Here is a 19,205-nt window from a genome sequence, read left to right as displayed (position 1 = left end):
CTACGACTGTACCTAGGACTTTCCTTCCTATGGGACGATTTATGCAAAAATTACTCAGGATCGGGGACTTCTGCAGCAATGGCACAGCTAAAAACGGCAGATGCCTCACAATGGTTATGAACTTCCCATGCAATCGCAAAAACGACTACCAAGAAAACAGTAAATAGTCCCCAAAGATCCGGTAAAACAAAGAGTTGGTGTACCTGCGCTGATTTAAATACAAGCTGAAAGGAGCACGTTGATGACTAGTGTGTATTTCAGTTAACACTATTTCATAAAACTGCGCTAGATCGAAGGAGAAGATAAATTAAATCCAATAATAGGACAGTCCACAGGGGTGCCAGCTGGCTGCTAATCAAGAAGAAATGTCCTGTCTTTGAACAGGAGGGAGGATTGGAACAAGAGAGATGCAGCCTGAGCACGTTATTAACACATTAAAATAGCCTTATGAGGTTATTGAGGGTTGGTTTTTTGTTAGCATGGCTATTTACATTTCTGTGCATTGTGGTGGTGAAGCAAAGCCACTGTATTCTGCAAAGCATACATTTAAAGTGAGACTTGGGCTTTGTCTACACTACACAGCTTGTAGCAGCACAGCTGTGTTGCTAAAAGTCAAGCGGTGGAGTGCCAACAAAATATTTCTAAGGGCATTCACATGGTCAGCATTCATGTGCTCCGGCCAACAACAGTGTTCACACTGGCACTTGTCATGGCAAAACGTGTGTCTTTTGGGGGGTAGCGGTTAGTACCTCTGAATTACACCACTTGTCGTTCAGTTACCAGTGTAGACATAACCTTACCATGTAAGCCAGCCCTGGATAACCTAGGTTAGCAAGTGACCCACATGAATAGCCCTCCTTCATCTCAGTGGGCTGCAAGACTGGTGTAAGCAAAACAGTCTCCCAGGAGAGGGTAGCTTTGCTCACTGCACTTGCATACCTAGAATTTGCAGTGGGTGCCGACTGAATTGGAGCAGCGCTTTGCTTGGTTCCCGTGGGAGCACCTAGCTCTCACCGTCAATGCTGTGCGCAACCAGCATGACCTGACTTCACATGCCCTTGTTTTACGTGCATGTAATTTTAGTAATGCCAATAGGGAAAAAAACCTACATGGACAGAAAGCTGCAGAATCTGGCAACCCTGCACATGAGCAATGGTAAATTGAACGTCGCGTGGGCCACGCATGGAATCTCGATGGGACGCAAGTTGCCCCCTACTGATCTAAGCAATGCTTAAGTCCACCCCTATTCAGCAAAGCACTGAAACTGGTACTCTTGCTAAGCATGTGCTTTAGTGCTTTGCTGAGCAATGTATGGACTTTAGCGTGTGCTTAAATGTCTATGTCTGGATTTGGACCTCAGGACAGAAACTCCTTGCATACCAGAAGTCCTGTCAATACAACCTTTAAACTCCTTGATCTCCATTCCTTTTCAAATCTTGCTTTCTCTTTCCAGTAAATGGTGTTAATGGAAAATAGATTTAAAAAAACCCTGAACTCTAGTGGCTAATGTGAGGTCATTGGTTGAGCAAAAAATGGGACTATTCTGCTTTTACTGGTTGTACAGCTTCCTTATATGAATGTTAGGTACAAGGTAGGTGAAGTAAGTCCTTCCTGGACCAACTTCTATGGGTAGAAATAGCAAGTTGGCAAGCTTTGTGGAGAAAAAGTTTTTTCTGGAGAAAGTAACCAGAGTTCCCGTGCTAAGTACAAGGTTATTAAACATATAGGCTGCCTCTAGACTAAAACTTCCCAGCTGTCTACACCGACCACTTGAATTTCCTCAAGAACACTGATGATGTCATGTAAGATTGTCAGTGTTCTTGCAGAAATATTATGCTGCTCCCGTTCAGGCAAAAGCCCTCTTTTGCGCAAGAGGGCCAGTGTAGACAACGTGGTATTGTTTTACGCAAAAAAGCCCCAATGGCGGAAAATCATACCAGTCTAGACGTAGCCACAGGCTTCTCCCTCTTTCACATCATACATTGACTGAAGTAATATCACAGAGTGTTTTAAAAGAGCACAGTCAGTTTAAAAGTCCTTGTTTCGCTTGTGTAACATAATACACACATTTTGTTTCTCTAATGTGCTTTTAGAACATTACCCTTTTCCACTTTGATCGCTGTAAATGATTAAAACTGAGTTTCTCAGTTCAATTTGCCTGTTGCCATTTATACTCCTTGTTACCTTTTGCATCTCTCTCAGTTTGGAGAAGTTGGGACGACAATTTAATTTAATCAGTAACAAATCACCGCAACCAGATGGCATTCACCCAAGAGTTCTGAAAGCACTCAAATGTGAAATTGCAGAACTATTAACTGTGGTTTGTAACCTATCCTTTAAATCAGCTTCTAAACCCAATGACTGGAAGATAGCTAATGTGATGCCAATATTTAAAAAGGGCTCTAGAGGCGATCCTGGCAATTACAAACCAGTAAGTCTAATGTCAGTCCAGGCAGTCCCCGGGTTACATGGATCCGACTTACATCGGATCCCTACTTACAAATGGGGTGAGGCAACCCCGCACTAGCTGCTTCCCCCCAGCAGACTAGGGAGACGCAAAGCTAGTGCGCCCCTGTGACGGCACGTTGGGGGTTCCCCGTCTCCTGCACCCCGAAATGGCACAAACAGACTGCACCAGCCAGTGGAATTGAGGGTGGTTTATTGCTCCTCCAGCACAGCGCAGCACAGATGTAATCTGGTCACAGGAACTGGGCTAGGATGCTTCAGGCCCCCTTGAGATGGGGGAGACTGGGCCCCTAAACTCCAGCTCCTCTCCCTAGGCTCTCCTCCATGCCCTCCGACAGCCAGCAACCAACTCCCTAACTTCCAGCCCTGCCCCCCAGCCAAGGCAGCATTCCACCTTCCTTTGTTCCTCTCCATGGGGGGTGTCTGGCCACTGGTTTGCATAGTGACTCATCCTGTCTTGCTGGGTCGTGGTACCCACAGCAGCCAGTGGGGGTTCCCCCAGAGCCAGCAGCATAGAAACCAGCCAGGTACCCCCACTACGTCACAGCCCCCCCCCCCCCCCAGCAGACCAGGGAGACGCAGAGCGGCTTTTCTCAGCAGACACCTCAGCTTGAGAATAAAGGACTGAGGGAAGTGAGGTGTGGGAGAATAAAACTGAGCTCTGGAGAAATGTTTGGCTAGAGTTTCCCCTACAATATGTACCAGTTCCGACTTACATACAAATTCAACTTAAGAACAAACCTGCCGTCCCTATCTTGTACGTAACCCAGGGACTGCCTGTATACCAGGCAAATTAGTTGAAACAATAGTAAAGAATAAAATTGTCAGACACGTAGATGAACATAATTTGTTGGGGAAAAGTCAATATGGTTGCTGTAAAGGGAAATCATGCCTTACTAATCTACTAGCATTCTTTGAGAGGATCAACAAATATGTGGACAAGGGGGATCTAGTGGATATAGTATACTTAGATTTCTAGAAAAAGCGGTGAGGAGTCCTGTGCATCTTATAGACTAACTGAAGTGTAGGAGCATAAGCTTTCGTGGGCAAAGACCCACTTCGTCAGATGCATGTCTAGAAAGCCTTTGACAAGGTCCCTCATCAAAGGCTCTTAAGTAAAGTAAGTTGTCATGGGATAAGAGGGAAGGTCCTCTCATGGATTGATAACTGGTTAAAAGACAGGAAACAAAGGATAAAGGATAAATGGTTAGTTTTCAGAGTGGAGCTCAGTTTAACGGAAGCTGACTCCCTGTAGTTGGAGTTGCGTACCTTAAGCTGACCTATTTGGCCTAGTATAGACCAGGCCTAAGAGAGCCATTCTTTTAGTTCAAGTAGTAGAGGTCTCTGCTGTGGTCTTCACCATTTGGGATCCTCCTTTAGTCAGGTTTCCAGGAGGGTTACTTGGATCTGATGGTCACCCACTCTGCCTGGGGCTAACTCACCCAGGGCTAACGAAAGAAAGGCCAGGTTCCCAGCTAACAGACAAGGAACTGATCTCTTAAGAAATCCTTACAGAATTTCACTCCTTTGCAGAATTAATAATAGGTTCCGTGAAGCGCTTGCTGTAAATCAATCCCAAAAGAGGCTTTGCTTCCTCAGTTCTGAAATTGAGGGGGAAGAAGAGAGCGGCTCTTAGCATCGACGGCGAGCGCCAATCCCTGCAGATACACCCGGGAGAAGTGAAACAATCACAGCGGGCTGTGCTGTGACTAATGCGCCCAGTGACACTTCCAAAATGCGGAAGCTGAAAGAGGATTTGGGCGATGAAGGGAAAATCAGTTTGTGGTCAAAGGCTGCACAAGAGCTGGGTGGCCGTGCTAAGTACGCTGTACATGCCGGCCTGTTTCAGACACTTCTCCTCCTGCTGCTGCTTTTGCTGCCGTGAGGGCAGGGGACTGGACTTGATGATCTTTCAAGGGTCCTCCCAGTTCTAGCGTTCTAGGCTCATGCTCCTATGGAAGGCAATGGGCACGTCAGCCATCGCTTTCAGGGGACCAGGTGCAGCTCTCGTCTGATGTTACGTGCTTAAGAGAGTAAGGACTTTCCCTACACTATATTTTTCAGGACCTTTCTTCCTTTGTGCTATAAAGACAGGATGGGCAATTTGAGACCTTGGTGCTCTTAGCAGGAGGTCACATGTTCTAAGTAGCATTCACTAGCACCGTGGCTTTTCAACCAGCACATCCCTGGGGGTCTGCAGCGTGTCTAACATTCCCAAAGAGATCTGCACATAAAAACACCCTGCCATAAGCTCCCAAGTGGAGGATGCTGTTGGGGCGACGCTGGGGGCGGGAGTGTCAGATGGGTGCTAGAAGGGGGTAATAGGACGGGTGCTGCAGAGCCTCCTTTTCAAGGTGGGATGCAGCGTCACACTCCCTGTCATGGGGGCAGGACGGCTGGCACCGACCCGAGATGCAGCACCAGTCAGTGCCCCACAGCAGGCCTCTGCCCCCTCCCCAGCATAGGGGGCCAGGCTCTGTCTGCCCTGCCAGCCAGACTCTGAGGCCTTGTGCCAGGGAAGGTAGCTCAGCCAAGATGCATTTGGTGGTTTCCATGAGCCAGCAGGCCAGGGCAGGCAGGATCTGGCGGCTGTGGATGCAGGCGCGGGACCCACCAGCATGTGGAAGCATAGAACAGTAGAACTGGAAGGGACCGCGAGAGGTCATCGAGTCCAGTCCCCTGCTCTCACGGCAGGACCAAGCATGGTCTAGATCAGTGGCCCCAACCTTTTGGGGCTGCCAGGTGCCCGGGGTGGGGTCGGGGCCACAAATGCGCTGCGTGCCCGGGGGTGGGGCCGCCCATGCGCCACGTGCCCAAGGCCGGCACCATCCATGCGCCATGCACCCGGGGCGCAAGAATGGCTTGGGCTGGCCCTGATCACTCAGTAGGCGCACATAAATGCCCCGGCGGGCGCCATGGCACCCACAGGCACCACGTTGGGGGACCACTGGTCTAGATCATCCCTGACAGGTCTCTGTCTAACCTGCTCTTAAATGTCTCCAGTGATGGAGATTCTACGACACTCCTTGGCAATTTATTCCAGTGTTTAACCACCGACAGGTAGGAAGTTTTTCCTAATGTCCAATCTAAACCTCCCTTGTTGCAATTAAAGACCATTGCTTTTTGCCCTATCCTCAGAAGCCAAGGAGAATTTTCTCCCTCCTCTTTGTAACACCCTTTTAGATACTTGAAAATCACTAACATGTCCCCTCTCACTCTTCTCTTTTCTAAACGAAACAAGCCCAGTTCTTTCAATATTCCCTCACAGGTCATGTTCCCTACACCTTTAACCATTTTTTTGCTCTTCTCTGGACCTTCTCCACTTTCCCCACATCTTTCTTGAAATGTGGTGCCCAGAACTGGACACAATCCTCCAACTGAGGCCTACTCCAGCAGAGTAGAGCGGAAGAATGACTTCTCGTGTCTTGTTCGCAACATTCTCTCATCTGCAACATCTCCTCCACACTTCTTCTTTGGGAGAATCCATCTGGATCAAGGGAGATCTCTCTCTCTCTCTCTCTCTCTCAAAAAGAGGCCATGTCCTGGAAGACCTGGCTGTAGAGTGACCCCATCCACCCCTCCATTTGCAGTTACTGTAGGGGTCCGCAAATGAGAAAAGCACTGAACTCGCTCGCCACTAACACCACCGCTCTCCTGCATTCCCCACCAGCTGTGATGGGTTCGGTTACAGAGATTCCCTGGCAGGCCTGCCGATGGGGCAATTGCTCCAGGACCCAGCCATTCAAAGGGGCCTGGGGCTCCAGCCATCACCGCTGCCACAGTAATGGCAGCTGAAGCCCTGGGCACTTGAAATTGCCGCTGAGCTGCTGGGGGCATGCACTCCAAGCAGTGCTAAGGGCTGGGGGGAGGTGCCGCAGCATGTTCTGGGCAGCACAGAGGGCTGACTGCCCTCAGCCCTGCCACTTCTGCCCTAAGCTCCGCCTCTTCTGCCCTTGGCCCCACCCCTTCTGGGAGCACAGAGCGCCCCCTCCCCATTGCTCAAGGGCCCGCAGAGGCTGTTGGCTCTGCTGTCCCCTTGAGGTTGTCACCTGATGTGTGCTGAAATGCCATTGTGTCAGCGTTCCTGGGCACCCCCCCTTTCCTCTGTCCTGCTGAGCCCGGCCCTCCAGCCTCTTACACTGGCACAGAGATGGGGGGAGGGTCACAGCCCTCTGCAGGGTAACACAGGCACCGAGATCAGCTCAGCTCTGGGAAGGCTCAGTCAAAGGGACTTGCCACAGCTCCCAGGTGCACTGCCCCAGTGGGACCAGAACCTCAGATAAATCCGTCTTTCTCTGTATGAAGTTCTTTAGAGAGCAGGCTCATATTGTCCACCCTCTTACTTACACAAAGAGAGACGCTTCCCACCACCCCCGGTAACAATTATTTACACTGGGTTAATTAATAAACAAAAAATTACTTTATTAAGTATAAAAAGTAAGATTTAAGTGGTTACATGTAATAGCAAACACGGGCAAAGTCAGTTACTAAGCAAACTAAAACAAAATACACCAGGTAACCTTAATACACTAAGGCTACATCTACACTGCAGGCTTCTTGCGCAAGAACAGATGTTCTTGCGCAAAAACTTGCAGAGTGTCTACATTGCACACGTATTCGTGTGCAAGTAAATTTACAGTAAAGCATCGGAAAACAGAGCTTCTTGCACAAGAGTTATTCCTCTCCCCACAAGGAATAAGCCCTCTTGCGCAAGAGCTCTTCCACAAGAAGGCAGTGTGGACAGTCAACAGGGGTTTCTTGGGCAAGAAAGCCCTATGGCTAAAATGGCCATCAGAGCTTTCTTGCGCAAGAGAGCATCCACACTGCCATGGACGCTCTTGCGCAAAAGCACATGACAGTGTGGACGTGCTCTTGCGCAAGACCTTTTGCCCAAGAACTCTTGCGCAAAACAGTTCTTGCGCAAAAAGCCTGCAGTGTAGACGTAGGCTAAGTGCATGTCTACACTAGGAAATTTTTTGGAAATAACTTATAATTCCAAAATAATAATTTTGAAATAGCATGTCCACACTACAGGGAAGCCTCAAAATTAGTCCGACACAGGCTCTGTGACTATGGATGCGCTTCCTCAACTTAGAGCCCCGGGAAGTAATTACTTTGAATAACTCTGGGGAGTCGGTATTTCAAAATAGCAGCAGCGGCGCATCCACACTATCACCATTTCAAAATAACGATTTCAAAGTAAGCATTCTGCCTCGTGGAAGCAGGAGTTATTTCGAAATAACCAGCCTGTAATTTCGAAATAACCAGCTTGGTAGTGTGACTGCTGCGTTTGTTACTTCTTAGTCTTGTAGACCAGGACTAAGAAACTTACTACATGCAATACCTAATCCTAGCAGTAGTTCTAATAACCGTTTTTTCCAACAGGGCAAAAAGCCTCATGGCCTGGGCCGGATCCTTCCCCCTGTTCAGTTTTAGAAGTTTCCAGCAGTTGCTTTGGGTGGTAAGTAGGGGTACCCTGCCATCTGGCACCAGCCCCCACGGGTTGGTTTCCCACCTCTATATAGATTTTGCCCAAGCCAGGAATGCTTTGAGTTCAGTTTAAACTTTTTTTCTCAGCTTCAGTGGAAAACTACAAGGAACAAGATGGGTTCCGGCAGCAGGTCACCTAAATATATGTTTTTGTGGGGACTCTCAGCCTCTCCTATGGACAGGTCCAGAAGGAAAACAAACCCATGTACGGATCATTGATCTTATCCATGAGCCATCAAGTTTCCAAAATATCCTTAATGGCCCTCAGTTAGCATGTCTATATTAGTAACACTGGTTTTTACTTCATATTTCTAACTTCAAATACAGGAATCCTAGAACTGGAAGGGACCTCGAGAGGTCATTGAGTCCAGTCCTCTACCCTCACAGTAGGACCAAGCACCGTCTGTCTGGTAAGTGTCTATCTAACCTGCTCTTAAATATCTCCAGGGATAGAGATTCCACAACCCCCCTAAGCAATTTATTCCAGTGTTTCACCACCCTGACAGTTAGGACATTTTTCCTAATGTCCAACCTAAACCTCCCTTGCTGCAATTTAAGACCACTGATTCTTGTCCTATCCTCAGAGGTCAAGGAGAACAATTTTTCTCCCTCCTCCTTTAACACATTTTTAGATACTTGAAAACTGCTATCACATCCCCTCTCATTCTTCTCTTTTCTAAACTAAACAAGCCCAATTCCTTCAGTCTTCCCTCACATTTTCTAGACCTTTAATCATTTTTGCTGCTCTTCTCTGGACCTTCTCCAGTTTCTCCACATCTTTCTCGAAATGTGGAGTCCAGAACTGGACACAGTACTCCAATGAAGGCCTAATCAACAGAGAAGAGCGGAACAATGACGTCTCGTGAAAGAATAGCGCGTACTCACAAATAGAATGTACATGTTCAGCAGATTACAACTTTTCAACCATACCTTACAGGAAATACTGTGAATAAAGCAATTTCCTGTTCTGCATATTCCCATAAAGAAAATAGATAGCTCTGTAATACCAATCACTTACATAATGGCAGGATTTGATTATTTCCCCTTCGCTTTCACTTTTAGAGTCTCACTGTCACTCCCCGTGCACAAGAGGAAGTAGGAGAGGAAGTTGTGGTTAGGCAGCCGGCTCGGAGCCAGAAGCTCCTGTGCTCTGGTCCTCATTTAAAACTTGGCTCATTTGTGGCCTCTAGCAACTAATAGTGAATCTCTCTTTCTCTCTCCTCACTTTCCATATGGATGAAACAAAGATTCGTTAATATTGGTGAAGCTGTGATAATTAATGGCATAATCTAAAAGACATTGGAGTAAATGTAAAGATGTCTATTCACTTTAATGGCCTTTGTGTTCATGCCCTAAAGGACTGATACAAGAAGTCAACTGTCATCTTTGACTTGTTTGCTGTAACATAGCTGCATTTGCCCCAAGATGCAAGAGACAAAGTGTGACAGACAATATCTTTCAGTGGTTCAATAAAAGATATTACCTCCCCTTCCTTGTCTCTCTCATATCCTGGGACCAACACTGCAAACAACAGTGGACTGTACAAGCATTTTGACCTTCACGGAACTCTTCTTTCTGTCGGGGGCAAGAAAGCAGAATGTCTGAACTAGTAATTCAGATGAGTAATAGGGAGATTTTCAGAGATTATGTGAGTGGAGTTGGTGCCCCCAGGCATTTGGCTAACATGCTGTGAACTAAAAACTCCTAGCATGTAAATATTATAATTACCATGAGAGTGAAGACAACACATGGGGCCAATGAAAGGTCAAAGGGCAATAGCCCACGATGGAAATGGTGTTGGCACAAGACGGTTGCAGCATTAAGGGATGAGGGCATGTGAAGTCGCACTTCTTGGGGAGGGGAGGAGAGTCTCATCTGTTTCTTGCAGTCTCCCATTACAGACACCAGTTCCTTCAGTTCTGGTCTGGCAACATTCATGGTCTGGCATGATTTCAATTAGTTGGATGTCCACTTAGCATTGCTGTGGCCACGTTTCCGGCAGTCCCATAAAGTTCGTTTACAGCCACCAGTCCTGACTCTCAGTGTCTTGTGAGGTTATTTAGCTCTAATTTGCCCCTAAATGTCTTCTAAGAACCCAGAAAGCCACGTGAGTGTTGGTAATGCTGCTAGGCAACCTTGAGCTCCCCTGGTTCAGCCATGATACCTGTCAGGTCCCGAGGGTGCTGGGCTAGAGAGGATCAGCCAGTTCTTTAGACATCACCTCTGCATTTGGCTTACCGTAAAATCTCGAGTATAATGCGCACCTTTGTATAATGCACATCTGCCTTTTAAAGGTCAAAATACTTGAATAAACTAAACTCTTATCTATAATGTGCACCCCCATTATACTCAAGATTTTAAGGTATGAATAGGAAGGAAGGGGCTCACGCCTGTCGCCAGGCCCCCTGCCCAGCTGAGCTCACTCCAGCTGCGGAGTCCCACTGCCCAGCTGAGCTTATGCCTGCGGGGGGGGGGGAGGGTCTCCCCTGCCCAGCTGCTGGCACACTGAGCTCACACCTGCTGACCCCCCGCCCCAGCCCAGCCAGTGTCTGCCTCCCCCCCACCCAACTCGTGCCTGCCAAGGGTGAGTTTAAAACGTTTAAAAAAAACCTCCTATGGATAATGCACACCCCGACTTTGATGTTAAAAAAACGGGAAAAAAGTGCGCACTATACTCGTGACTTTACGGTAAGTTAGTTGTGCAGTCGCCAAGACGCAAATTTATCCTCATAAAACATGATGCACGAAAGAAGTTAGTATCCCAGTCTGGCTTTATTGCCAAAAGTCATCAGCTATGCAGGACTGTGAGTAGTGCCCTTTCAGTACAGACATGGTGAATTCTCCCAGGCTTGGCTTGGCTCTCTTTCTAAGGCACATGATAGCATGACAGCAGAAGTCTTGGGTGGATGCAGATATTAGTGGATGAGAGTCTTTGGTTTGCATTAGGCAAGAAGTTAGAGTAAATTATCATAAAGGTCCCTTACGGCCTATAAAAAGCTCATGACTAAGTGGCGGTTAGAACGTGGTCAGCTGAAAGGAAGAATAGTCCTGGTTAATAACTACTGAGGTTCAGAAGATTCAGGTGCAACCGTCTGGCTCTCTCACAGATTTGCCACCTTGTTACATAACGTGACAAAGCTCCTACGAAAACTCGGTGGGTCCTGCGCTTCCTGGAGGATTTGCTTGCCTCAGGGGCTCACGGCAGCCCACCGTTTTAGGCACTGTGCCCAGGGCTTTCATTTGCTGTTGGTTGAGCTCTTTTCATCATCAGCAAGTGTAGGGTAAACCAGAGAATAAACTCCACAGTCCTTTCCCCTGAGTGGAAATGGGGAGCTGGGTGTTGGGAGGAACCCGGGCCCACCCTCTTCTCCCGATTCCAGCCCTGGGACCTGTGATAGTGAATCTCCAACACCTGCTAGAATACAGCTCCAAGCCGCTGGGCTACTTCCCCACACCTTGCTCAGCCCCTTCCTTCTCTCTGGTTAGTCCTCTAGTTGTGATCTCCTTGCCTCCTACTCCCAGCTGCACATGTCCTACCACTGCAGACAAGCTTCTTTTATAACCAGTCTGAACTGGTTTTCTTAACTACCCCCAGGTGCCCTAATTGGCCTCTCCTGGCCTGACTCTGCAGGCCTGGTCAATTAACCCCAGGTGTTCCACTGCCCGCAATTGCCTTTGCTGGTTCTAAACCAGCCCCTCTCTATTACTCTGGGGGCAGGGATTTCCTCAGCCTTCCCTACTGTTTATAGCCTTCTGTTCTGACCGACTGTGTCTAGAATGGCAAGTTTTTCCGCAAAAGCACTTGCTTTTGCAGAAAAACTTCCCAGCTGTCTACACTGGCCTCTTGAATTTCCGCAAGAGCACTGTCGATCTCATGTAAGAAATCAGTGCTTCTTGCGGAAATACTATGCTGCTCCTATTCGGGCAAAAGTGCTTTTGCGCAAAAGGGCCAGTGTAGACAGCTCAGATTTGTTTTGCGCAAAAAAGCCCCGATGGCGAAAATGGTGATCGGGACTTTCTTGCACAAAACCACGTCTAGATTGGCACAGACGCTTTTCCGCAAAAAGTGCTTTTGCAGAAAAGCGTCCGTGCCAATCTAGACGCTCTTTTCTGCAAATGCTTTTAATGGAAAACTTTTCCATTAAAAGCATTTGCGGAAAATCATGCCAGTCTAGACGTAGCCACCCTGTCTCAGTAGGCCAGATTCACAAAGCTACTTAAGCACCGAGTGGGATTTACAAAAACTTCTAAGCAGATTAGATACCTACTAGGGATGTAAAATCCCATTTCATTAGTTAACCGGTTCAATGTTAAGTTGAACCAGTTAACTGATTAAAAGGGGGGTCTGGAGCCCGCCCTTCCCCCATGCAGGCGGAAGCTGCTACAGCCTGTCTGCTTCTGGCCTCATGTGGGCTGGGAGCCAGCAGGCGCATGTGGAGCCCCAGCAGGGCTGGAGGAAATACAATTCCATTAAAATCCCTGGATGGATATGATCTGTCCATGTGTCTGGAGTGTGCTAAGCAATGACAAAAACAAACCAAAATCCCTATAAAAACACCCCCAGAGAAGACAGAAATCATGGTTGAAACCTACTTTCTGTTTAAAAACAACAAATGGTCTGATAGCACTTTAAAGACTAACAAAACACATAGATGGTATCATGAGCTTTCATGGGCACAGCCCACTTCTTCAGATGACTGGAGTTCTGAGTTTGGGATGTGAACACTCGAAATAAATAGGAGACGGGAATGGGAGGGACACACAGAGCATCAGTAAGTATCAGTAAGTACTTAAGTACCCATTCTCCAGATACTTACTGATGCTCTGTTTTCCCCCCTCCTTTTCCCCTCTCCTATTCATTTCAAGTGTTCACATCCCAAACTCATAACTCCAGTCATCTGAAGAAGTGGGCTGTGCCCATGAAAGCTCATGATACCATCGACATGTTTTGTTAGTCTATAAAGCGCTACCAGACTATTTGTTGTTTTTTTCTGTAGCAGACTAACTCAGTTACCCCCTGGAGTTTCTGTTTCAAGTTCGACTATTCGAAAGGCTCCGAAATTTGGCGCTACTCAGATTACTCGAAATTTGGCCTGCCTCGTGGGGAAGCAGGGTTAGCAATCCACAACTGCCCCCATATAGGCCCACGGGGTTCTCCAGATGCCGCCTCACCTCTTCTTGAACAGTCTAGCAATATAGGGGCAGGGTGTGTGTGTGTCAAATTATGTCTCTGATTCTGGTGCTATTGTTGGATACATAGACCCCCCCACTGGAGGAGCAAAACTGAAATCAGTATTGGTGAGAGCTCTCGAGCGAGGCAGATAACACTGAGCAGCTGTTTAGCCCACCAGTTTTCATGGCAGCAGGATGACTCAAAGGCACGTCCAGTAGCCACTGAGCTGGATCCACCTCCCACCTTAACTCTGCACTTCCTTGATTCCTCAGAAGCATCTGTTTTGCTGAACTTTATTCTAGAAGGCATGCCAGGCAACCTTAACAACATTAACAAAGCCTTTGGTCCATGAATAATGTAGAAGAACTGGCCCCCTTTGAGGAAGGGTATACTTTTGAAGACTAAACAGGCTGGCTAGGGCCCTTTTAGAATATTTTTCTGGTTCACTGTCTTCCACTCGCATCCCCTGCTGTAATAGTGAGATGGGATGGGAAGGCGTACACCACAAATTGTTACAGTCCCTTTGGGCACAAATTATTATTCCCTCAGCGCACAGATTCTGTATCGGTTCAGGCTGTGCAAGTCACGATTCTTCTCCCTCACCATTCTACCTCTTTCAGGACCCAGGGTTGCTTGTTGCAAAGACGTATGAAGCATTTGGATGAATGCCAGCCCATTGCCAAGAAATTGGCTTGAGTCATTTCTATATTTGTTCTCTTTCTTTTATCGTGGGGGCTAACTATTAACTGATTTTTTTCCCCTGAGCACTGAACGTTGAGCCACAATGTTGGTAAGAGAGAATGGCGCAATTCCTCTATTTAAACCACTCAACTAATTTTAGCACTGGCCAAATCCAGTGAGAGGGGAAGCGCAGAGACAGGTTGTAAGCTCAGGGATGTGCACTGCACCTTTGTGTCGGACGATTGAAATCCGCACTCTTGCCTCCTCTCCTGCAGTGTGACCTGCCCAGGCACAGCTCGAACTTAGGGCTGGCACGACACTTGTTTGATGGCTCTGACTGCATTCCCGCCGCAGTTACACTTCTTGTCCACTAGAAGTTACTGTGGCACCATCCAGGCAGTCAGATGTCCTCTTTCGCTGCTCCACCCAGGGCTGGTCCTGACCAATTGGCAGCCCCGGGTAACTGGGAAAAACTTGTTGAGGAAAAAAAAGGGGGGGCCAAAATGCGGTCGTGGCCCCTTTAATTGCCACGAGTCCTGAACGGCCTTCTGTCGGGCTCGGTCGGTGGCCCCTTGAAAATGGCCGCCCCTAAGACCGGCTCTGGCTCCACCTACTAAATCTAGAGGTGTTTGTCCATAAAATGATCTTTGAGTATATGGAAATATGCACGCACGTGTAAATAATCATGACAAGTAATTTGCATAATGTGCACAGCTCGCAAAATGGATCGCAATGCCCAAGTCAATGAGGGGTGTCTGTATGCTTCTGATTGGAAAAGCAGGGTGCAATGTAACAGGGGGCTGGGGACACCACCCTGATTTGACCCTCTCAGCAAATTGCTTAAAAACAGGGCTACTTATAGCCCCAAACTGGGGTCTTCTAGAAGGCACCAAATCAACCCCAAAGAACACTTCAGCTGCCACTGGCCAACAAGTAGTCTCACAACCAATCCCCTTACACACTCCCATTTTACCTGTGCCACAACCACCTTACAGAGATGAGAGGGCATAAAAACCAATCTCCCCAACTCCAAACAGGTTCTACAGATCCCAAAGGACCAGCCACAGTCCCAGATCAGTTTATACCTCAGATCTTACCCAAAAGAGCATGCTGGGCCAATCTTTTAGAATCTAAAATCGAAAGAGTTATTAATGAAAAGAAAAGGCTGAGAGCAGAATTGTTAAAGAAAACACAGGACACATCAATCACCAAGTTCTTGATGCAGGCTCGTAGCCGTGATATAATAAACTGCTAGCTTAAAAGTCTCTGGAGTACATCCTATGTTAGGGTGGGTTAACAAATCCTTCCAGGCCCTATGTTCATAGCAAGGATGCTTCTGAAGTCAAGAGCAGGATTGAAGACAATGGAGGAACCCCTAAAGCCCCTTTTATCATCTGGCCTACATGGCAGGAAATCCATTATTCTCCTGTGTGATGGTACCTTCCAAAATGGAGTAGCGGTTTAAAACTAATAAAAGAAAGTTCTTCTTCACACAGCGTGTAGTCAACCTGTGGAACTCCTTGCCAGAGGAGGCTGTGAAGGCTAGGACTATAATAGAGTTTAAAGAGAAGCTGGATAAATTCATGGAGGTTAGGTCCATAAAAGGCTATTAGCCAGGGGATAAAATGGTGTCCTTGGCCTCTGTTTGTCAGAGGCTGGAGAGGGATGGCAGGAGACAAATCGCTTGATCATTGTCTTCGGTCCACTCTCTCTGGGGCACCTGGTGCTGGCCACTGTCGGTAGACAGGCTACTGGGCTAGATGGACCTTTGGTCTGACCCAGTACGGCCGTTCTTATGTTCTTCTGTTCCACGAGCAAGTTACCTGTCCATGTTTTTGTAGGCAAACAGCCTTGGCATACCTGCTGGTCTGCAGGAGGATTCCTCAGGTGTTTATTGGCAACCCTGAAGGACCACTCTCCATGAAGCTATCCACTGAGTAGCCACCCCCACAATAGGTGGGCAATATCCGCTGCTGTCTCTCAGGCACAAACATTTAAAATACAACCACAGAGCCAACACCCAGAACTTCACATATAAAAACCATACATGCATACGAGTAGCACGAACAGAGTCAGCAAAGCATCAGCTTTCAATAGACACCTCACTGGGCCCACTTTGCACAGAATTTGGGGCAAACACAAAACAGTGGGTGCAACAACGATCTGCACCTTCCTACTGAAATCCAATAACGTCACACAGGGCCTCCAATACAAATCCGTCTTCAGCCAATGTGACAATCAATGGAGACATAGCTGTGGCAGTTATTCCATTTGTTTTAGGCACTTCCCTTCTTCAGAACAAACATCTCTGAATTACTTTCTGGAACATGGCAGGATACAATTGTTTGCACCATGCATCATAAAGAGCAGCAAATAGGGATGTCTACAGTTCATGCTGCCTCGTGTTTAAGACTTGTGCAATCGATAACAACGTGGGTGATTCAAAGATTCTTGGGAACAGCTGAATTGTTTCACCTGAAACTTGCCCACAAAATTCATCACAAAGCAAACACCCAGCATGGAAAAGGTCAGCCAGCCTGACCAGTTGTAATTTGGCAAACACTCTTACAACTCTTTAGGTTAATACAGAGCTACTCAACTTTGGAAGCCCCAGGGTCCACAATGATATTCACAGCACATGCCGAGGGCTGCGACTTAAGTGTGGTTGCATGTACATGCAAGTATACATGCAAATAGTTTCTTTCACATTGACGGGTGTGAATACAAAGATTAAGGCAAGACTACACAACACGCAGGCCCCATTTAAGTCAGTTCTGCTGATATTACTAAAATGCAATATTTACCCGATTTCCACCCATATGACAGCACTTTTAATGAGCAATGACAGTCCAGGAATTTAACTACTAAAACGCATCTCAACAGAAGACCATTATATTGACTATTTTTTTTGTTTTGGCTCCCATCCGCAGGCCGTGTGTTGAGTAGCCCTGGGTTAAGATGCTCTAGTGTCTCAGGACAATCTTCCTATCTGGAAGAAGCATAAGACAATGCAACAGGCTGCCTATAGAGGTTGTGTAAGCTCCTTCACTGGAGGTTTTTCAAAGCAGGCTGAACAGTTACCAGTCTTGGATAGTTTAGACCAGGGGTTCTCACACTGGGGATCATGACACCTCAGTAGGTCTCAAGGTGGTTACATGGTAGTTATGAGCTGTCAGCTCTGAGCTCCCATTAAGTTATCCCCTTTGTTTCTAATGTATAAGGGGAGGGGTCACAGTCAGAGGCTTGCTATACGAAAGGGGTCACCCATACAAAGTTTGAAAACCTCTGGTTTAGACAACAAATCCTGCTCCATGGCAGGGGTTAGACCCGTTGACCTGTATGGCCCCATCTCACCCCGTCGGTGCTAGGATTCCCACACATCCATGCTAGAACTTGACATCTGGCTAGTCGCAGGGCTGTGCCCCTTGTTAAAGGATAAAAGGGGTGCAGGATCAGGCCTGGTACAAAACAGGAGAGTGAGAGTATGGGAGGCATATGAGCAAACTGGGGAAGCAGGAGCCTCGGAGGGGGGATAGAATCTGAAAGGGAAGATGGGCAGGGACAGAGGGAGAGAGGAAGACAGGAGCAGAGGAATAGTGGCACAGGATCCGGGCAGGGAGGCAGCAGACAGGTTCCCCTGGAGGGGAGGAGGGCAGAAGCAAGGAAATGGAGACAGAATCAGAAGAGAGCGTTGTGGGGGAACATAATATGCTAACTGCTCCGCCAGCTGGGGACCCCTTTCATAGCAGCCCGGCCAAACTTTTCTTGTCTAAGACAAGGAGGCTTGTTTCTTCGGATGAATTCAATATCAATTAGTCTTGCGTGTGCCCTTTTCCATCACGAGCGCACCAATTCCACATTAGGGCCGGCAGCCTCTCACTGATTTTTGCAAGGCTGTCACCGAAATTGCATTACGTTGCACTTTGCTGAGGAACTTAGGTGGCCCCCATTACCAGAGTTTCTCGGCATCTTCCACCACCCAAGAAAGGGCAGTTCCTGAAATCGATTCACATGCTCCTCTTTCATAGCCACAAGACAAGGATCTTCAGCCACAGAAAAAATTCCTCATCCCAGACCCTAATAGCCTTCAACTTGCTGCTCTGTCCAGCCCTCTTGGAGTACCAAACAATCCCAAATGTATTTATCTGGGTGCCTGGGACTGCAGTCGTGGGCTACTGCCCTTGTGCTAGGCATTATACAAAGACGTTTGTTCCTTAGCCCTCATAATGGTCCTGTCCTCACTCCTCAGCACAGATTAGTGAGTGGGCCGTGTGAGTGGCCCTCTACCTCAGTGGGCTGCAAAACTGTCGTAACCAAGACAGTCTCCTGGGATAGGGTAGTGTGGCTCACTGTGCTGGCATACCTAGAATTTACGGGATGTGCCGACTGAACTGCAGCAGCGCTGTGATTGGCTGCAGAGTCTGGCTCACAGTCAGCATCGCGTGCAGTCAGCCCGTACCTCATTTCACGCACCCTTGCTTTAAGCACGTGTCTCTTCAGTAATACCGGTAGGAAAAGAACTACGCAGACGATAAGCAGCAGAACCCTGCACATGCGCAACGGTAACAAACGGTCTCGTGGGCCACCCACCACGAGGCCCTCAGGCTGCCCACCACTGCTGTAGATCATCACTTGTTTGAGCCATGTCTAAGCCCTGCTCTACTGGAGGGTTTTGAACACTGGTGCAAGCCACGGTTAACACCAGTGTAGCTTACTTGCATCAGGCATTTGCACTGGATCAGCTACATTAGTGCAGCTGAGTGCCAGCGACCCCAGTGTAGACAAGACCCAAACCTGCTTACTTGATTGAATGTATTTCCGCGGTAGGGTCTCTACTGAGGGAAAGAAATCATCTAAGGGTTTGTTTTGTGTAGGGGTTTTCCTTTCGCCCTGTTTTCGTTTGGGGACAGTAAATGGTGCACTGCCATCTAGGGGCAGAAGAAAGCAAATGCACCGAAACACAGGTCACGCTTCAAACAAAAGACTGGACCGCCCTGGCCTGGCACCCTTGGCACCTGACGGAGCCCAAAACAGGAAATCTGCTGGGCCCTCTGCTGCCAACACCTGCAGGGCTCTGCTCTGGCTGCAGCAGAGGGGCCAGTGTTGGCCGCGTGGGGGATGCTCCGGGGAAGAGGCAGGGTGGCTGTAAAGCACTACTGCTGGGGGGTAAGAGCGCAGCCCCTGAGAGAGCATCGAGGCTCCAGGCCGCCAGCCCTGGGGCTCCGCGGCCACTTGGCCTCTTCCCCGGAGCATCCCCTGTCCCCACTCCTCCACCCTTCCCTGAGCTGAAGTGTTACAAAGGAGCTGTTTGCAGAACTCGGGGTGGGTGGGGCGAATATAGAGCTGCTCAACCCAGCTTAGCCCTGGGAGTGCTCCAACCGGGAAGCCCCCACAG

Source organism: Pelodiscus sinensis, chromosome 21, assembly GCF_052426305.1.
Source record: "Pelodiscus sinensis isolate ZL-2025 chromosome 21, ASM5242630v1, whole genome shotgun sequence".
Taxonomy (NCBI): Eukaryota; Metazoa; Chordata; order Testudines; family Trionychidae; genus Pelodiscus; species Pelodiscus sinensis.
This window is presented reverse-complemented; position numbering follows the sequence as displayed.